We start from the raw sequence: 18878 nt of genomic DNA, 5'->3' as shown, positions 1-18878 counted from the left end.
TCTCCATGTAGTTTTTGGTACCTGTCCTGGATCTCGATCTGTAGACCAGCATGGCCTTGAAATCAGAGATCCACCTGGTTAGGATTTAGGCATGAACCACCACCACCCAGCTCTACATTTCTTTTTTTTCTTTTTCCTTTCTTTCTTTCTTTATTTTTCTTTTAAGGACAGGGTTTCACTGTGTAGCTTTGGAGCCTCTCCTAGAACTCACTCTCTAGACCAGGCTGGCCTCAAACACACAGAGATCTGCCTGCCTCTGCTTCTCAAGTGAGTGCTGGGATTAAAGGTGTGTACCACCACCACCACCAACACCAACACCAACACCACCACCACCACAAACGTAGTGTTTTACTTTTCAAATGTTTGTCACTTGGTGTCATATTGCCCATGTGGCAGAACTATGCCTTTCTAAAGAAGAAATTGGAACTTTATTGCATGCCAGGACTTAAGGTTGGTTTGAAACCTGTAATGCCTCAATGCACAGCTTGTTAGATATTCTTTGATATAGGATTAGGCCTAGTGGCTGGTTGTAAATGAGCAGTGTCTCCTTTGTAATGCTTTGGAGCCAAATGTCTGGACAGTCCTGGTGAACAAATGTGTATCCTATTGTCCTAATCTCTAACAGGCCTGGCTAGAATATACTTATTTTTTTTCAGATAAATTTGTTTTTAATAAAGATGTTAATTTTCTTTCAATCCTTTATAAAACAATAGCAATTAGAAACTTCATTTTTGAAAGTAAAATATTTACAAATGAATGAGTAACTGTTCAAAATTTATGTAAAAAAAATGGAAAGACAGGGATTTCCAAAAAGATAAAATGAAAGATGTAACAGTTCTCAGGTGTTGGTAAAAAATACTGATCAGCGTTCAGTTCACATGTGCAAATTAAAGTCTAACATGAGAATCCACATGGAGAAAGCCAAATTATTTACAGTCATAAAAGTAGTATCAATAGACAATTTAATACAGTAACCTCTGAAAATATAAAGAACCAATTAGTATATTTGTAATAAAAACAGGTACAAAGAAGGGGCTTTGCTCTGTAAGGTTGGCCACAGCTTGCATACAGTCTCTTAGCAAAATAATTTCAGTTTACATAGCCATTTCATGTTATGTGCCAAAAATTACGAACAATTACTGACAAAATACACCAACCATTTCCAACACTGGATCCACACTGAGAAACAGTCTGTTGTTATTTGTCTCAATTCTGATTTATTTCATCTAAGTTTTCATTCGGAGCTAAAAACACAGTGCAAGTAAAATATATTTATGCTGAAAAGGTTGTCATTTCCTTCCACTTTACAGCTTCCAAAATGCAGCAAATAAATTGCACTTGTACAGGTGCTGCACTCCGGCCTCCACTAGCAGAAATGCGACCCTGCTTGGAGGTTGTGTTCCTGGGGAATTTCATGTAGAAGGGAGGTAAGGGACAGGGTGGGCATGGGTTGGTAGTCTAAAAATCAGTTTGCTTCACCAACTGGCTGCTACAACAACAGTAAAGTCAGTGAAATGAGGTCATCGGTTGTAGACGTACACCTAGTGGGTGAGTCGAAGTGAACCGAACCAAAACGCACACAGGCTGAGCAACTGCTAATTATTTGCTAAGCGCTTCCTTCCATCAGTCTTTAAATATGGCTTGTTTGGAAAGAAGGCCACTCAGTCAAGGATGAGCTTGGGTGAGCTTTCCTGTAAGAGCATCCACAGACCTTTGTATTCTCTCTGCTGAGGACATGGTTTCTACCACACTGAAGAGCTGATTTAGAAACAGGAGTATAAAACTGCTCCATTGTAAAGAGGTGGCTGTTTTTAAATAATATCCCCTTTGCTTCTTACAAAAAGGCGTAATCTGCAAATATATAAAAAAAGTCCGCTGGCATCCTATCAGAAACAACGGGTCATCCTATTACTTAAGGGATGCTTTGTAGAGCAACAGTGAATGCCTTGTCTCACGCTCATTTTCTAAACAAAATATGAGGTCCCTGAGGTTGACCCACATGATTCTTTGCCGTGTGAACTGTCTGGGGGTTCCCACACCAGAGCTGCCTGGGAGCGCTGTGCCTGGGCCTGAGCCCTCTGTTCCCAATCCCAGCCCCGCACTGTCCACTTTCCTCTTTTTCTTTTCTTTTTTTTTTTTTTTTTTGGTTTTTCGAGACAGGGTTTCTCTGTGTAGCTTTGCGCCTTTCCTGGATCTCGCACGGTAGACCAGGCTGGCCTCGAACTCACAGAGATCTGCCTGCCTCTGCCTCCCAAGTGCTGGGATTAAAGGCCTGTGCCACCACCGCCCGGCCACTTTCCTCTTTTTCATGGGCCCGATCACCGTCAATGCTGTGAGGTTGGCATCCTGCTGTCACATCTGTGCCAGCTCCTGCTGCTGCATCTCTTTTGCTTTCTGCTTCAACCTTAATTGCTCTGGGTCTTCTTGTCTGGACCGAGACTTTGCTGCCTGCATCAAGATCTCCCTCTTCTGCTCATCTTTCCTCTGCTTCTCAATCTGATCAAGCTGTTCAAAGAATTTGAGCTGAGCCCTGACATCACTCACTTGCTCGTATCTGTCGTCATCCTTATAAGAGAAGTTTTTCTGCTGAGCTGTTTCAGATTTTTTTCTTTTTTTTTTTCTTTTTTTTTTTTAGTTTTTTGAGACAGGGTTTCTCTGTGTAGCTTTGCGCCTTTTCCTGGAACTCACTCTGTAGCCCAGGCTGGCCTTGAACTCACAGAGATCCGCCTGCCTCTGCCTCCCAAGTGCTGGGATTAAAGGCATGCACCACCACCACCCGGCTCAGATATTTTTTCTACAAGATTCTGCAGCCTTTGTTGTTTGGCATGAGACACGTAACTCACTACATGTGGATGCAGTTCCGTGATGCCTTGCTTTTTACCTATTTCCAGTATCCTCCTCTGCAAAGGTGTGGGGAGGAGGAAGGTGTCATCTTTACAGGATCGAGTCTGTGTCCCCACCAACTCAGAGTTTGAGGCCAATATTCTTGCACTTTCTTCAGACAGGTTTACTCCAGCCATTGACACAACATCATTGATGTCATCATAACCAGAAAGGTGCCTCCCCCTGACTCCTTGAGCTTGTTTTTCTGTGCAGCAACTGCTTGTGCAGATACAGTAGAAAGGGCTTTGGTTCCAGGTAACACCACAGGGACTGGCTGCAGCTGGTTCAGTTGGATCTGCTGTGGTGTGTTGAGTGTGATCCGGTTGTGAGGCTGCCACAATTCGACCATGGGTGTCTGCGTCAAGGTCACCTGTGGGGGCTGGATCAAGGCTCCAGGCTTCGGGGGCAGCTGGATCACCAGTGGTGTGGGTGGTGCCTGCTTGCCAACACCAGCGTGTGTGGGCTGCGTGAGGCTGATGACGGGGGGGCTGGAGGACGCTGGTCACTGGAGCAGCTGTTTTCCCAGCTGTGCACTGCACCGAGCTGCTCAGTACCACAGCCGTGAGTGCAGTGGTGGCCTTCGAGGCAGGTGGCTGTTGCTGCTGGTTCTGCTGGATAAAGGCCGCAGAGTCTGGGGTCAGCTGTCTCAAGGCAGTTAAGCTCCTCTTCAGGAAAGGCACAAAGGAAGGTTGAGGTGAAGAGTTCAGTTCTCGATATAACCTGCTAGTGAAATCTTCTACTTCAATTTTCCCATCTAGCAAGTTTTGTACTACTTCTTTCACATTAGCCTCTGTCTCTGTAGACTGTTTACTGGAGGAAGCCAGTTTTATTAAAGTAGATAGAAAACTTTTACATTTCTTCCCATTTTCCAGAGGTTTTGTGGCCACTGTGGAGGTGGTGCTGGTCCCCGGGATGATTCGTTGAGGTGTCCCTGTCTCAACAGCTGTGGCAGTTCCGAGTGAGGCTGTCTGTGCAGAACCACCCAGAACCAGCTAAGGCTGTACCCCAGGAGTCCGCTGAAGGTTTGCAGTGGGCTGTACCGTCGTCTGTGCCTGAGACACCTGCTTAATTATGGTAGTTGGGGTCACCTGCCATGCAATAATAGGGGTTCCTGGAGCCTGCACAATGGAGATCTGGACAGGTGGATCCCCTGTGGGGGTTGCAATACAGGGTGCCATGGTGCTATGAGGCTGGGCCTGGGCATGGGCCTGCATCTGGGCCAGGGCTTGCTGAGGGATCATTAACAACTGCGCCTTCTCACTCCACAGGAGGACCATTCCTGGAGGCAGCTGGACGTCCTGGATCTTAGTCGGGTTCTGAGGCGGCTGCAGTAGGCGCGGGGTCAGTACAGTGGGCGTCGGTGTGGCCAGGATAGTGCCAGTGGTGGCCGCCGGCGTCTGAGGAAGACTGGGGGTCGCCGCCGCCGTGTCCTTTGCCAGCCCTGTGGGGGCGCCGGGCGCAGGCACCGGCAGCGCACCCGACATGGCAGGCCCGAGCAGCACGCTACCCTCCGTGACCCCGACCGCGACCCGATGCTGGCCCCGTCCAGTCACAGGCTTGGGCACCTCGACCTTGGCCCCCAGTGCACACACGCTTGACTGGCCCAGCCCTGCTGGGTGCAAACCCACTTTCTAGTCCACCTTGCTGTTGAAGAAGACCTCGTCGTCTTCACAGACTCCTGATAGTCTCAGTTGAACTACTTAAAAGCATCTAGTTCCTTGTTCTCATGCCTTATATACATTTCTGCATTCCTCCCATCGCTTCCTGGGATTAAAGGTGTGTGTCCTCTTCAGGTAAAGACATGAGACCATAGGTGTCAGGGTTAAAGGTGTGTGCTATCACGCCTGCCTCTGTTTGCAGTGTGGCCTTGAACACACAAAGATACAAATGAATTTTTGCTTCTTGAGTGATAAGATTGTGTGTCCCAAAATTGTCTGGCCTCTATGTCTAACTAGTAGTTGCTTCTGTCTGCTGATCCCCAGATAAGTTTTATTTGCTAGAGAACAAATAAAATATTATCACAGATGTTTGATCTCTGACTTCACGTTGAGATCAGGTGAACTGAATATACTTTTTATCTAGTGGTCACAAGGAATTCAGATAACCAGGAAAGAAAGCAGAAACCAGATCACAAACAAAAGTGTATGTCTTTCTCCTATCAGAAAGCTGGGTGATGGCTCCATTGCTTTAGGAGATTTATTCCTAAAATTCAGAGTAATCTGTTAGCAAATGAATAATAATAAAGATTAGTCTTCATGGAAAGTTGAATGTTTTAAGCATAGTTGAGCTAGGAAGGAATGTGTTTGCAACCACTATTGTTAGCCAGGACATCTTCCTCCATGGGCAGGTGAAACCAAAACAAAACAAAACAAAACACTGCATTATTCAAGGTTCTCTGCATGAACAGGATTGGGAGAATAAACCTTCCATGTATGTAGAAAGTGGATTTTTTAGAATGTCTCACAAGCTTTGGTAGAGCTAGTCCAACAAAGGCTGCCTGCCATGGAAATATGAATAGTCCAGTAGTTATTCATTGAATGAGGCAGGACATCTGAGCTGGTCTTCAGTATACACCAAAATTCTAAGGAAGTAGCCTCTAATGATAGTAAAGAATGAAGTTGGTATCCAAAACTTGGACAAGCAGGCAAAGAGAGAACTTCCTTCTTTAATACCCTTTATATATGTACGCTAACACCAAGAGTTGCTATCCAGATTAAAGGTGCATCTTATTCTTTGTTGTGAAAGGACCAAGCAGACATCAAAACAATCCACTCAGTCTTCTCTCAGAGATCAGATCTCAATTTCAACTTCTTGAGACTTAAGCAAGCAGTTCCTCGGAGGGCTAAGACTTAATCCAATAGCTCCCTTTTTGTGCATATTCTGACTGCTCAACAAGGTTCATTCAGTTATTTACTGTCTGGGACCTCTCACCAACTTAGAGCTTTGTGCATGGGTTATTGTTTTGTGCAAGTCCAGCCAGCCTCAATGGCAGCTCACAGAAAGAGCCTAGGCCAGTGAGTCATCTCCCACAGTCAGTATGTGCAAGGCCAGCCAGCCCCCAGGGGAGCTCAAGGACAGAGCCTAGGACTTGTTCAGGCCTGCCCAAAAAGGATAACTGTATTTCCCAACAAGTAAATTCAAATTTACACACTCTCACCCAATCATATGATTGCCCTTGTACCACCCTGCTTACGGTTTTTCCATTAAAAAAAAACCTTACCCTGAGAGCTCAGGACCATCCCCCTTTACCTGGCTAGCCAGGGTGTTGGACATGGACCAAGCTTGGGCTTGATTGTTATCAATAAACCCATTTTTGTTTTGCATCAGGTATTGGCTTTATGGTGGTGTTACCTGGGGGTCTCATGATGCAGCCACAACTGTTGATTGAATTTTTGTTGTTTTCAAGAGAGGGTTTTTCTGTGTAGTCCTAGAACTCACTCTGTAGACCAGGCTGGCCTCAATCTCAGAAAATCAAACTGCCTCTCCTTTCTGAGTGCTGTCATTAGAGATGTGCATGACCACCAATCAGCTGAAGGTGGGTACCACCTGAAATGATCCAGATTAAAAATGGGTCTCTGTTGTTGCTTTTGTTATTGTTTTCAAGACAGGGTTTCTCTGTGTAGCTTTTGGAGTCTATCCTGGAACTCATACTCTAGACCAGGTTGGCCTAGAACTCAGAGAGATCTGACTGCCTCTGCCTTCTGAGTGCTGAGATTAAAGGTGTGTTTAAAAGGGTATTTAACTTTAAACCTTAAAAAAAAAGCCCTTATGTGTGCACCCAACTCTTTGGGTTTTAGTTATTCCAGACTTAGTCAGTTTGATTACCAAGAATAGCCATCACAACAGATGGGACAGATAAATTCAAAAAGATTACTTACCTGCAGGAGGCAACGTGAGAATGGGAGTAATTTCTAAAACAATGCTTTTCCTAAACAAAAGAATTGTGGGGACTTTAATTAGGTAATCTGGACATGTTCATGTAGAGTTCTCCCTCTTCCTAAGTATACTCAGTTAACAAATAGACTTCTGAACATTATCACAACACACAAGCAAAGATACTGTTATTTCAAAGTCATGCAGAAACATATAAATTATAAAAATGATCAAAAGAAATGCCTCTGGCTTGTTCATTTTGTACCACAAGGTCTTACCTGAAAATCAATCAAATGACACAGTGAAAATAAATGGTTTTGAAGCCAATGTGACCTGTCAGGCTTGATATTTGATCTAAAAGGTCACATACCAATTCCACTCTTCTCCCATTTACAAAAAATAGAGAACACAAATACAGAAATCTTCAAGGAGATGTCACTTAACAGCACTGTTTGCTCTGCTCCTAGATGAACAGTTATGATGAGCTTTATTAACCTTAGAACAGAGGTGCATTTGCTTCTGAGCAGGCTGGCTTGGCAGAAGGCCATAGCTGCTTCCATGTAAGACCATAAGAGTTCATTTATCTAGCCCTGGCTGCTGTCTGTCTCAGGGTTGTGACATTACTGGACAGAATCCCATTCTTTCCTATTTTAACTTTTTAAAAATAATTTTAGTTTTATGGTGTTTTTCCTGTATGTGTCTGTGCACAGTATCTAAAGAGGCCAGAAGGCAGGAGATGCCTGGGACTAGATTAATAGCAAATTGTCAGCTACTTGCAGGTCCTAGGCATGGCACCTGGGACCTCAGTAACAACACCTAGTGCTCTTAAGTGCTGAGCCATCTATCTAGTCCCTCTTTTTATTTAAAATTATGGTTTATATTTTATTTGTGCTGAAATGTGATTTTATTTGTATGTTAATAAATAAAGTTATCTGGGGGTCAGAGCTAATAACAAGCCATAGCAGAAGTCAGGCATTGCTGGCACATGCCTTTAATCTGATCACATTGCAGGCAGAGTCTGTGTGTTCAAGAACATAGAAAGCATGGAGACACACGCCTTTAATGTCAATACCAACCATAGAGATCTGGAAGTCTGTATAGACAGGCAGTGATGAGGAGATCATGTGGTTGGATTTACAACCAATGATAAGGATGAACAGAAAGTCAGTAAAAAGACAGACACACAGGAAGTAGGTATCTTTCTCAGAGGAAGGACAGCAGTAGCAGCAGGGGGTATAAATGCAGTCTTGGTCTCAGATCTTAGCTACTGTCTCGGACCTCTGGGGCTTTTAACTCTGCATTTGGCTCTGTATTTCTTAATTAATAAGACTGTTACATCTACATTATTAAGATTATTTCTTTAATTTGTTAATTAAAAGACATTACATCACATTTCTTTCCAAATCACTTCCAACTTCTTCCTTGTTAGGTATGAGAGAATAAGTATGCTGAAATACATGAATACAACCTGCTGTGTCTATTTTTATTTGTTGTACATATATGGATAATTGGCTGATCATGTGATAATGGATGAACAATAAGAGGGGGAGGTCATCCCTGACTGAGACTCATTCTCTCAAATGATGGAGAATTTCACTTTATAATCAGCACCAGTCTGACTATGCTGTGTTGGAAAAGAAAAATAATCAAGAATAGAAAACTTAGGGTGGAAAAATATAGTAGCAGTTAAGAGTACTGAAGATGTTTTCAGAATATCCAGCTTCCATTCCCAGGGTACATAGAAACTCACTACTATCTGTAACTCCAACATGAGGGACTACAATATCTTTTGGCCTTCCTGGAAAGTTCCACATTAAAAATTATTTTTTAAGCTTTGTGTGCTAGTGCATTCTTTTTCTACCAGAACTCCAGAAACAAAGGTATAAAGATCAATGTGAGTTTTAAAGCCTTTGATACACAGTCTATACACACACACACACACACACACACACACACACACACACACACACTCAATGAGTAGAAAAGAACAAAAGTGAATAATGTACAAATAGGAAAATTTTGTAATTGGGAAAATACTTTACCTCTTAAAGTAATTTTCAGTCTCTGCCACTGACGGCAATAGAATCATTTTCAAAACTAAATATTGCCAAGCATGCAAGCACATTCCATTAACCCTAGGCACTGGAAGAAAATGAACATTTGACAGTGGTCCACCACCTTATCATGCAACATAAACTCATCAAGAGTTGGGTTATACCAGGACACCAAATCATGTTACCAGGCCAACCAAGTCATAAAGTAGGACACACACAGCAGCATTCTGTTATCAAAAGGAAGTGATACACAAGTGATTGAGCTTGAGCAAGTCCTGAAGGCACATTCAATCTACATGAAGGATTTGCCCAAATGTGTTTCATTTCTGCTCCTGTTAAAATACCTTCTGTGGCCAAGCATAAGCCTTAACCTAACCATAACCCTAAACTTAACCCTAAACCTAAGCCTAAACCTAACCTAAACCTAAGCCTAAACCTAACCCTAACTGTAACCTAACCCTAACCCAAAACCTAAACTAACCATAACCATAACCATAACCATAACCATAACCCTAACACTAACACTATCACTAACCCAAACCCCCTGACTCTGATGTTCTGACTCTGGCCTGTTGACCCTGACTACAACCATTAACTCTAACCCTAACCACAAGCTCCCCTTTCCCTAAACCTAACCCTAACCATAACCTAACCTTAATCCTTAACCTCCTGGCATGATCCCTAAACAATGCTAATGCTAACCCTAACCTAAAACACTAACCCTCAGTCTGAAACATAGTGATCCTCTAGAGAAAGGAATCCTAGAAAAAGAAGTTCCACCTGTAGTGATGTTGTAGAGAAAGGCATTTTGGGAAATGAAGTCCAGAATGGACTCATGCTATAAAGAAAATAATTTTAGGAAATGGTGTCCATAATTTAGTGATGCTGGAGTAAAGGGCATCCTGGGAAATGAAGTACAGAATGTACTCATGCTATAGAGAAAGGCATCCTGGGAAATGAAATGCAGAATGTACTGATGCTGTCAAGAAATGCAACCTGGGAAAATAAGTCCAGATTGTCCTGATGCTATACAGAAAGGCATCCTGGGATATAAATTCCAAATGCACTGATGCTAAAAAAGGGCACCTTGGGAATAAAAGTGCAAAATGTAATGAGGCTCCTGAGAAAGGCATCCTGTTAAATGAAGTCCGTATGTAGTGATGTTGTAGAGAAAGGCATCCTGGGAAATGAAGTCCAGAATGTATTAAAGCTATAGAGAAAGTCATCCGTGGAAATGGAGTCCACTAAGTAATGATGCTCTACAGAAAGGCAATGCTGGGTAATATAGTTTGAAATGTAATGATGCTCTAGAGAAAAGCATCTGCTGTGGATATCAGTCTGTATAAATAAAACACTGATTGGCCAGTAGCCAGACAGGAAGTATAGGCGGGACTAACAGAGAGGAGAATTGAGGGAACAGGAAGGCAGAGGGGAGACTGCCTGCACCCACTGCCAGGACAAGAAAGACGTAAGGTACCAGTAAGCCACGAGCCACATGGCAAAGTATAGATTAATAGAAATGGGCTAAATATAAGAGTAAGAGCTAGACTTTGATAGGCCTGAGCTAATGACCAAGAAGTTTAAATAATGTAAGAGTCTGTATGTTTATTTTATAAATGGCCTCCACTACTGGCAGGGCTTGGCAGGAGCTAGAGAGAAATTCTCCAGTTACAAGCATCCTGGAAAATGAAGTCCAGAATGTAATAATTTTATAGAGATTGGGACTCTGGGAAATGAAGTCCCAAATGTAGTGATGCTGTAGAGAAAGTTATCCTGGGAACTAAAGTCTGAATGTACTGATGCTATAGAAAAAGGCGTCCTGGGAAATGAAGCCAGAATGGACTCATGCTATAGAGAAATGCAGCCTGGGTAATGGAGTCCAGGATGTAGTGATGCTCTAAAAAAGGCATTCTGATAAATGATGTCTAGAATGTAATGATGCTCTAGAGATAGGGAAATGAAGTGCTACATGAAGTATGGTATAGAAAAAGACATCCTGGGAATGAAGTCCAGAATGCACAGATGCTCTATAGATAGATATCCTGGGAAATGAAGTCCCACATATATTGATGCTGTAGAGAAAGTTATAATGGAAAATGAGGTCCAGAATGTAATGATGCTCTAGAGAAAGGGATCCTGGGAATTGAATTGCAACTGTACTGATGTTATAGAGAACAGCATCCATGGATATGTAGTCCAAATGTAGTGATGTTCTAGAGAAAGACATGCTGGGAAATGAAGTCCATTGGTACTGGAAAATGAAGTTGATAAGGTAGTGTTTCTATAGAGAAAGGCATCTTGGGAAATGAAGTCCATAATGTAGTGGTGCAATGTAGAGAGGCATCCTAGGAAATTAAGTCCATATTTAATCATGCTATACAGAAAGGCATCCTGGGGAATGAAGTACAGAATGTCCAGATGCTGTAAAGAAAGCCATTTTGGGAAATGAAGTTCAGCATGTATTGATGACATAGAGAAGGACTTCCTGGGAAATGAATTCCTTATGTAGTGATGTTGTGGAGAAAGGATTCCTGGGGAATGAAGTCCCCCATGTAGTGATGCTGTAGAGAAAGGAAATCTGGGAATTAAAGTTGAAATGTACTGATTCTATACAGAACGGCATCCTGGGAAATGAAGTCCAGAATGCAATGCTCTAGAGAAACATATCCTGCTAAATGAAGTCCAAATGCATTTATGGTCTAGAGAAAGGCATCCTGGGAAGTGAAGTCCATATGTACTTCTGCCTATAGGAAAAACATTCCTGGGAAATGAATTATAAGTGTAGTGATGCTATAAAGAAAGGCATCCTGGGAAATGAAATCCAGAATGTAGTGATGCCTTAAAGGAAGTCATTCTGAGAAATGTAGTCCAAATGTAGTGATACTGTAGAGAATGGCACCCTGGGCAATGAAATCTAGAATATAGTGATGCCCTACAGAAAGGCATCCTTGGAAATGAAGTCCAAATGCACTGATTTTGTAGATAAAGCTATGCTCAGGAAATGGATTTTGAAGCATAGGGACGGTATAAAGAGGAAACGGTAAGTTTTCTTCTGATCCAAAAGGCATGATGGGAAATGTAATTTGGAATAGAAAGACAATACAGAGAAAAGCATCCTGGAAAATGGAGTCCAACACATAGTGATGGTACAAGAAAAAAGCAATCTAGGAAATCATCCAAGAGGCATGATGGGAAATGGAGTTTCTAATACACGACTAATACAAGGAAAAGCAACCTGGGAAATGAAGTCCAAAACGTAGAGACACATAAACCTAACTTAATCCTAACCCTAACCTCCTGACCCTGACTGTCTGACCCTGACTCCTACCCTCACACTTCTGAAGCACGGCATCACTGCAGAAGGTCAGGGCCACATGCCGAGGGCACTAGACATGTGCTAAAAAAAAAAAAAGAAGAAATTTCTGATGAACAGGATACCTGGAAAATGAAGTCCAAAATGTCATTATGCTCTAGAGAAAGACATCCTGGGAAACAAAACCCATATCTACTGATGCTGTAGAGAAAGGCATCCTGGGAAATGAAGTCCAGAAGGAAATGATGCTCCAGAGAAAGGGATCCTGGGTAATGAAGCCCTTCATGTAGTGATACTGTAGAGAATGTGATCCTGGCAAATGAAGTCCCGCATGTAGTGATGCTGTTGAGAAAGGCACCCTGGGAAATTAAGTACAGAATATAATGATGCTGTAGAGAAAGGCATCCTGGAAAATGGAGTCCAAATGTAGTGATGATATAGAGAAAGGCATGCTGGGAAATGTAGTCCATTATGTAGTAATGTTATGGAGAAAGGATCCTGGAACATGAAGTCCAAAATATAGTGGTGCTACAGATAGGCATCCTGAGAATTGAAGTAAAAAATGAAGGCATCATGAGATATGGAGTCTGAAATGTAGTGATGCTCTAGAGAAAGGCGTCCTGGAAATGAAGTCCAGAATGTCGTGATGATATAAAGAAAGTCATCTGACCAAATGATGATGTAGGGAAAGGCATCCTGGTATATGGAGTCTAAAATGTAGAGACACAATACAGAAAGGCATCCTGGAAAATGAAGTCCAAAACACTGACACTATATTGAAAGGCATCCTGGAAATTTACCCTAGTTGCATAATGGGAAATATAGCTTATAATAGACAATACAGAGAAAGGCATTCTGGGAAATGGAGTCCAAAACATTCTTGTGGTATAAAGAGGGAAAACATAGTTTCCTTTGGCCCCAAGAAGCATGAAGGGAAATGTAGTTTTTAATAGACTACTACTACTACAGAGAAAGGCATCCTGGGAAATGGAGTCCAAAGCACACTGATGGTATAAAGAGAAAACAGGAAGTTTCCCTATAACTCAACATCACAGGACACAGGACACCAGCTAAGGGCACAGGACACCTGGAGAGATCATGGAGACATCTGGTGAGGACACAGGACACCTACAGAGGGCCTAAGATACCTCCTGAGGGCAAAGGATGCACCTAAAGCAAACCACTAACATTAAATCTAACCCTAATCATAACCCTAATCCAAAATTTAACCACTAACCCTAAATCTAACCACTAACCATAACCCTAACCCTAAATCTAACCACAAACACCCTCTACCCTAACCCTAAAACCCCATAATCCTCAACCCTAACCAGGACCCCCTTGACCATAATCCCTGACCCTCACACTAACCATAAACCTTAAACTTAACCTAATGCCTTGACTCTACACCCAGGACCATAAGGCTAAAAACCCATAACCCTAACCTAACACTAACCCTAAAATCCTGTAACACTAACAATAACTCTAACTGAAATACCCATAACACTTATCCCAAACCCTAACCCTCTGACTCTGAGACCCTGACTCTGACATCAACCTCACACTGCTGAGGTGACAGCACCCTGCAGAAGGTCAGGGCCCCTACACCTGCTGAGGGCCCTGTACACCTGCTGAAGAAAAGGGGAAACTCCTGAAGACACAAGATACCAGGGAAATGGAGTACAAATGTCATGGTGCTGTGGAGAAAGGCATTTTGGGAAATGAAGTTCATCACAGTGATACTATAGAGAAAGGCATCCTGGGAAATGAAGTCCACAATGTCATGGTGCTATGGAGAAGGCATTCTGGGAAATAAAATCCAGAACATCATGGTGTGGTACAAAAACGCCTCCTGGGAATAAAAGACCAAACCTAGTGATGCTATAGAGAAAGGCATCCTGGGAATTGAAGCCCGTATATACTGATGCTCTAGAGAAATGCATACTGAGAAGTGGCGCCCAAATGTAGTGATGGTATGTATAGAGAAAGGCATGCTGGGAAATAAAGTCCATATATATTGATGCTATAGAGATAGGCTTCCAGGGAAATGAAGTTCAAATGTAGTGATGCTCTAGAGAAAGGCATCCTGGGAAATGAAGTCCAACATATAGTGGTGCTATTGAGAAAGGCATCTTTGGAATTGAAGTTCAGAATGTTGGGATGCTCTAGGGAAAGTCATCCTGGGAAATGAAGTAAATAATATACTGATGCTATAGAGAAAACCATCCTGGGAAATGAAGTCCTTATGTAGTGATGCTGTAGAGAAATTCCTCCTGGAAAATAAAGTCCAAATGTACTGAAGCTATTGAGAAAGGCATCCTGGGAAATGAAGCCCAGAATGTACTGATGCCCAAGAAAAAGGCAGGCTGGGAAATGAAGTAAATAATGTACTAACGCTATAGAGAAATCCATCCTGGGAAATGAAGTCTGGAATATAATGATGCATTAGAGTAAGACATCCTGTGAAATAAAGTCCAGATACACTGATGCTGAAAAAAAGGCATCCTTGAAAATGAAGTCCAACATATAGTGCTGTAGAGAAAGGCATCTTTGGAAATGAAGAGCAGAATGCAGATGCTATAGAGAAAGGCATCCTGGGAAAGTCAGTCTTATTTTTTTTTCTCTTTTACTTATTTTTTTTTTCTATTTTCAGCTTGATACTGTACAAATTCTTATCCTAATAGTGAAATATTTCACTGAGTCTTGCCCAGTGATTGAGTAAAACCAAAACATATTATAAGCCACAGTCATCCTAGGGTCCCCCCTGCTATGTCGCCTCCATGGATCCTTGTGTTGCAGTCTGATTGTTCTTTACTTTATATCTAGAATCCACTTATGAATGAGTTCATACCATGTTTGATTTTCTGGGATTTGGTTACCTCCCTCAGCATGATATTTTCTAGACTTAAATGAAGTCCAAAATATAGTGATGCTGTAAAGAAAGGCATCCAGAGAAATGGAGTCCAGAATGTAACAATGCTCTAGATAAAGGCATCCTGGGAGATGAGTATGAAATGTAGTGATAATCTAGAGAAATGAATTCTGGGAAATGAAATATAGAATATAATGATCTTCTAGAAAAAGGGATCCTGGAAAATGAAATCCAACAAAGAGGGATACTGTACAGAAAGGCATCCTGGGAAATGAAGTCCAAATGTACTGGTTCTAAAAAAAAGGCATCCTGGGAAAGGAGTCCAGAATGTTCTGATGCTGTAGAGAAGACATTCTGGGAAATGAAGTCCTTATGTAGTGATGCTGTAGAGAAAAGCATCCTGAAAAATGGAGTCCTGAATATACTGATGCTATAGAGAAAGGTATTCTGGGAAATGGAGTTTAGAATGTAATGGTGCCCTAAAGAAAGTCATCCTGGCAAATGAAGTCTGAAATGTAGTGGTGCTGTAGAGAAAGTCATCCTGGAAATGGAGTCCAGAATGTACTGATGCTGCAGAGAAAGGGATCCTGGGAAATGGAGACCAGAATTTAATGATGCTGGAGAGAAAGGCTTCCTGGGAAATGAAGTCCAGAATGTACCGATGCTGTAGAGAAATACATTCTGGGAAATGAAGTCCACATGTAGTGATGTTGTAGAGAAAGTCATCCTGGGAAATGCAATCCCACTTGAAGTGAAGCTGTAGAGATTGACAAGCTGGGAAATGAATTCCAAATGGTGTGATTCTCTAAAGAAAGGAATCTTGGGTATTGAAGTTCAACATGTACTGGTGCTATAGAGAAAGGCATCCTAGGAAATGAAGTCTGAAATGTAGTGATTCTCTAGAGACAGGCATCTTGGGAAATGAAGTCATGAATGGACTCATGAAGTAGAGAAAGGCATCCTGGAAATTGGAGTCCAGTGTGTAGTGATGATATAGAGAAAGGCTTTCTGGGAAATAAAGTCTGTCATGGCCTAAAAACCCATAGTCACATCTCACACATACACACACACACACACACACACACACATCAGATTTTTTAAAGTAAATGTCACTGCTATTACATTATCTGGTGCCTCTATAATTTTCTTTGAAGGCAATACTTCAAGATATGCCAAAAGGATACCTGTTGAGGACATGAAGATGCATGGAACCTTAAATAATATATACATATACACAGTACATCAAGTTCTATTGTAAAATATTCAGTTGATTACTCATTGACTTAAATTATTATATCTCTTCCAGACAAATGAAAATGTTTCTTTGGATACACACATAAGTATTTAATGGTTTTATATACTCTATTAAGTATTTTAACATTAACATTGTTAAAATATTTTGAGAAAATAACAATTGTTGGAAGTAAAACATCTACCCTTTGACTTGTACTCAGGAGACTGACACATAAAGATCATGAATTCATATATATTCATGACTAATAACTGACATTCAAGATGTTCTCCCACATTCATTTCTTAATCTGAGAAACTGGTATGAACAAATGTTTGGTCCTCAGAATAAACTAAACAAATTCACATGCAATAAAAGGAAAAAAAGAGATAGCAATGTATCATTTGCATTTGCAAATAGGATTTACCATTCAATTTCTCCTACTTTGCATTATCTTTCAAGAAAAATATGTTTACAATCTGAAAAAATGGTATTTTATTGATTTAATATTACTACTAATTTTATTTGAGCATCAATGAGACAGCTGTGGTGAAAATGTCTTTCATGTGCAAGTCTGCAATGTTATGTTGATCAACATATGAAGTTGGACAAAAGTAGACCCCACAAAATAAATCTCACTGCTATTACATTATCTGACATCTCTGGATAATTCCCTTAGAAGACAATACTTTGGGATGAAGTGCCAAATGCATAACAGATGAGGACATGAAGATGCATGGGACTTTAAATAATGTATACATATTCATAGCACATTAATTTTATTGTGAAATATACAGCTGAATACTGACTCCCCTAAATTATTACAACTCTTTCAGATAGATGAAAATGTTTCTTTGGATACATACATGAAGTATTTAATGATTTATTCTCTCTTAATTATTTTAAAATTAACCTCATTAAAATGCATTTGTAAGTAAATAGTTTGCAACAACTCTGAGATTGGTCCCAGATTTTGTCACCAAAATGTGAGTTTTGCAAATCTGAAGAAAGGTGTCCTGACTACCTGAGAATCAGAAAACACTTTGAGCTGCTTAGCACAGCTCTGATAGCTGGAACTGCAAAAAGACAGTTCAGTCCTTGAGGGCATGGTATCCCAGACACCTCAAGCTGCTCAAAACAACAACTCTGCCCTGCAGTTGTCTTGGAAACCTGGAGCTGTTTAGCCCAACCCTGGAGGGAAGATTTTCTGACTTCTCAGGAAAGTCAGGCCTGGAAGTACTTCAGCAGGGAAGGGTATCCTGACTCTTCAGAAAAGTCAGGCTATACCTGGTGTGATGGGTGATGGTCTCCCTGCAGGATATAGCAATCCTGCTCCTCTCCTGGAGACCCACTACAGCTGAGCTTTGCTCAGCGCCCTCATAAGGGGGCTTCCTAGCAAAGCCCTGCTTCTCTGGCCAAAGAAATTACAAAAAATGTAGCAATCTCCTCTTTCTCAGGACAAAAGTGTTACTTTTCAGCTCCTTTGCTCTGTCTACTCAGCAAGGATTTTCTGCTCAGCTCCCCCTTGCTCAATCCACTTGAAATATCTCAGCAAGGTACTTTTGTTCAGCTCCTCCTTGTTGAATCCACTATGGTATATCTCAGTAAGGTTCTTCTATTCAGCTCCCCCTTGCTCAAAACATCTTGGGATGTCCCAATAAGATTCTTCTGTGCACCAGTGAATGAAGGTCTTCACACCCAAAACACTTTTGAGATTTTTTTGGGGGGAAGGAGGAGTCCAGGAGAATAGCTGCTTCTACCAGGGTGGAGAGTACAATTGACCAGGCAGGGCAGTTTATATAGGATGCTTTGGGGATGGAGTTAACCAATCAGTTTTTTTTTCTACCCAGTGTTTGGCCAGTTTTGTGGGCTAGGACAAAGATGGTCCTAATTACAGGGACAAATTGTTTTTCTTTCACTGGCCTTTCTTGGTTTTTTGACACTACCTTTAAGGGAAGGGCATATTTATTTCACTGATTCTGATTCTAGAGACCAAGAGTGTTATTTTGTCACCAGTTTCAGAGTCAGGGCATGTTTCCTTAGTTCATTTCTCTGGCTCAGGTCCAAAACATAAGTTGTGTTTCTTTCCCTGATTCTGGGCCCTAGGGACAGGATTCTACTATCCTGTTCTGTGATTGGTTAGTTTCACAAGTTAGTTGGCCAGGGGCAGAGATGGAACTGATTTGAGCCAAACTGTGTTTTTTTTTAAACTGGCCTTATCTGTGTCATCTTTCCCTAATTCTGGGCTCCAGGTTCATTGTGGTTTTCTTTACACAGCCCCGTTTTCCTACACTTTTTTACAAAACAACAATCATTGAAAGTACATCATCTACCCTTAGACTTGTTCTTAGCAGACTGACACACAAGAATCATGAATTCTAATGTATCCATGACTAATTACTGACATTCAAACCAAGCAGATAACAAACAACATTTCAAGGGAATTTATGAAAAAAATATTAAAAATAAAACCATGAACAAAAGTCCACCACCCTTTCACAAACACCTTTACTTGAAAAGTGTGATCACATACTGCCTGAGAGTTAAATAAAAATGAACCACTTCGATGATAGCCATCCCATTCTATACAAGGCAGCAGATAAATACCTTTGAATAAGTGAAAGTGCCAAAGAAGGTGAACAAAAGCCACAG

General features: G+C 41.4%; 1 pseudogene; it reads right to left on the bottom strand.

Moving 5' to 3' along the window:
- Positions 1-1908: 1908 nt before the first annotated feature.
- Positions 1909-6122, bottom strand: LOC128102857 (transcription initiation factor TFIID subunit 4-like; annotated as a pseudogene).
- Between the last annotated feature and the right edge of the window lie 12756 nt (positions 6123-18878).

This window comes from Peromyscus californicus, unplaced genomic scaffold (genome assembly GCF_007827085.1).
Source record: "Peromyscus californicus insignis strain IS unplaced genomic scaffold, ASM782708v3 Scaffold_85__1_contigs__length_178635, whole genome shotgun sequence".
NCBI lineage: Eukaryota > Metazoa > Chordata > Mammalia > Rodentia > Cricetidae > Peromyscus > Peromyscus californicus.
Note: the sequence above shows the minus strand (reverse complement) of the source record. Positions and strands in the feature narration are given on the sequence as shown.